Here is a 2,850-nt window from a genome sequence, read left to right on the forward strand (position 1 = left end):
GGGGAAAAATCATTACAAGTTTCCCTAAGCAAGCCTTAAAAATCTATCACATACAAATGATACCATTACCTATAGCTAAATGGCAGTCTAGAGACAGACTGGCAATGCAGTAAAAACATGTCATACACCCTGACTGAAAAATCAATGGCACATGCATTACCTATAGCTAAATGGCACAGTCTAGAGACAGACTGGCAATGCAGTAAAAACATGTCATACACCCTGACTGAAAAATCAATGGCACATGCATTACCTATAGCTAAATGGCACAGTCTAGAGACAGACTGGCAATGCAATATAAACATGTCATACACCCTGACTGAAAATCAATGGCACATCATTACCTATAGCTAAATGGCACAGTCTAGAGACAGACTGGCATTGCAATATAAACATGTCATACACCCTGACTGAAAATCAATGGCACATGCATTACACCTATAGCTAAATGGCACAGTCTAGAGACAGACTGGCAATGCTAATAAAAACATGTCATACACCCTGACTGAAAATCAATGGCACATGCATTACCTATAGCTAAATGGCACAGTCTAGAGACAGACTGGCAATGCAGTAAAAACATGTCATACACCCTGACTGAAAATCAATGGCACATGCATTACCTATAGCTAAATGGCACAGTCTAGAGACAGACTGGCAATGCAGTAAAAACATGTCATACACCCTGACTGAAAATCAATGGCACATGCATTACCTATAGCTAAATGGCACAGTCTAGAGACAGACTGGCAATGCAGTAAAAACATGTCATACACCCTGACTGAAAATCAATGGCACATCATTACCTATAGCTAAATGGCACAGTCTAGAGACAGACTGGCAATGCAATAAAAACATGTCATACACCCTGACTGAAAATCAATGGCACATGCATTACCTATAGCTAAATGGCACAGTCTAGAGACAGACTGGCAATGCAGTAAAAACATGTCATACACCCTGACTGAAAATCAATGGCACATGCATTACCTATAGCTAAATGGCACAGTCTAGAGACAGACTGGCAATGCAATAAAAACATGTCATACACCCTGACTGAAAATCAATGGCACATGCATTACCTATAGCTAAATGGCACAGTCTAGAGACAGACTGGCAATGCAGTAAAAACATGTCATACACCCTGACTGAAAATCAATGGCACATGCATTACCTATAGCTAAATGGCACAGTCTAGAGACAGACTGGCAATGCAGTAAAAACATGAAATACACCCTGACTGAAAAATCAATGGCACATGCATTACCTATAGCTAAATGGCACAGTCTAGAGACAGACTATCCTCCCACGGAAAATTTAGCTGTAATTTGGTTGTATTACAGGGCAAGTAACAAACGTTACCGTTAACGTTTGTTACAACAGTAAACTTTATGCTTTTTCTGAAATGATTAACATTATTTGTTACAATAATTTGATATAAGTGGACATGCCTGGGGACATTAAAAAAGTTGGCAGCATGTTTACACCAGGTCTGATAGAAAGCTTAGAAAGCATTGAACATTGGTAACGTTTTTTAGTCATTTCTATACGACATTTTATTAAGCAATATCAGATACAAATGGCAATGAGTGAATGACCCATTCTTGTTCTTTAGAAAGCCAGAAAAACTGTAAAGCGTCACAAAAACCTCAATTTCTAGTCTTATAGTGGATAATATAACGGTGAAACATGGCATAAACCACCTCACACAGCCAAGATCAGTGACGGGAGTGATCTGACATGATCAGTCAGAGGGCTTGGGTAGCTGGTTTCAACTGCCGAACAATCATTCTGGGAACTGAATTGTTACATTTATGGCTACTATTTGAATTATTCGTTTCTTCTCAGACTGAATACTTTTTAGCTGGGTTTGGAAAATGTGGATGATTTGTTGACTACAGAATGGTGATGGATGATGAATCATTGATTTCCAGAATTTTGTTTCCTTTCCAAAATCATCAGAAACCAGATATTGGGGGTGTGATCACATCCATGTAGTCACCCTGGGGCTTGTGGTGTAATCTTCACTTCCAAGTTTCATTCCATTTGCTCCTCCACCTTGGGGCCTCATTGGCCGCTGGCTGTGGATAAAGAAATTGATATTTCAGTAATAAAGTAATTAATACCATTCCTTCACATTAGAAGATCAATTAACATTAGAAGATCAATCCTGAAGTGGTAAGCCTTTCTTTTACTATTGCAGCATTTAGGGCCAATTTACAAAAGGCACTGTGCACCACAGTGGCCTAGGACAGTTTTCATGTTACTAAAAATTTTACACCGACCAATTGGGACTCTGGCTGAGCGCCACAGCACAGAGAACAAGTGCTGTTTTCCACCAAACAAATGATGACTTTCTCCTCTTCTTAGTCAGTGAGTCACACATACTCATGATACTGGTGATAACACCCATATTTAATACATAGAAATTAGAAAAGTCATGCAAAACAATCACTTAAAATTAAATACACATTTACCTACATTTCAAACCTCAAGTACCACCACTTTTGGTTAAAAAGCTGGAGTTCAACTCCAACATTTTAACTACCTACAGCCAAACGAATGTCATGATACTAGGATTTTACCCCGTCCTAATGGATTATCCACTCTGTCAAGGTAGCACAACACAGTATTTATGCACGACCCACGGGGGTCCATGACGTGGGTACATAAACTTTTAAAAGTAGTACAGATAAACTTGTTGAAGGAGAGTTTAAACAAGCCTTATTTGAGGTGCAGACAGATATAACCTGTGCTGTGTGGTCACTGAAGGTGTTGACTCTGAGACTGTATGGTTTGAAATAGATGCATGTGCACCCAGGTGCACCAAAAATTGGAGCTTTATAGTAC

The 2,850-nt window shown here is 39.2% G+C and overlaps 1 long non-coding RNA gene across 1 annotated transcript in view; it reads right to left on the reverse strand.

Moving 5' to 3' along the window:
- Positions 1–1,530: 1,530 nt before the first annotated feature.
- The window catches only part of LOC118410628, a 5,092-nt gene continuing 3,772 nt past the window's right edge, over positions 1,531–2,850 (reverse strand). Inside the window, exon 2 of the long non-coding RNA XR_004830579.1 lies at positions 1,531–2,081. This is a non-coding gene — a long non-coding RNA (uncharacterized LOC118410628). The remainder of the gene's footprint in view (positions 2,082–2,850) is intronic.

The sequence above is a fragment of the Branchiostoma floridae genome, chromosome 2 (assembly GCF_000003815.2).
Source record: "Branchiostoma floridae strain S238N-H82 chromosome 2, Bfl_VNyyK, whole genome shotgun sequence".
Lineage (NCBI taxonomy): Eukaryota > Metazoa > Chordata > Leptocardii > Amphioxiformes > Branchiostomatidae > Branchiostoma > Branchiostoma floridae.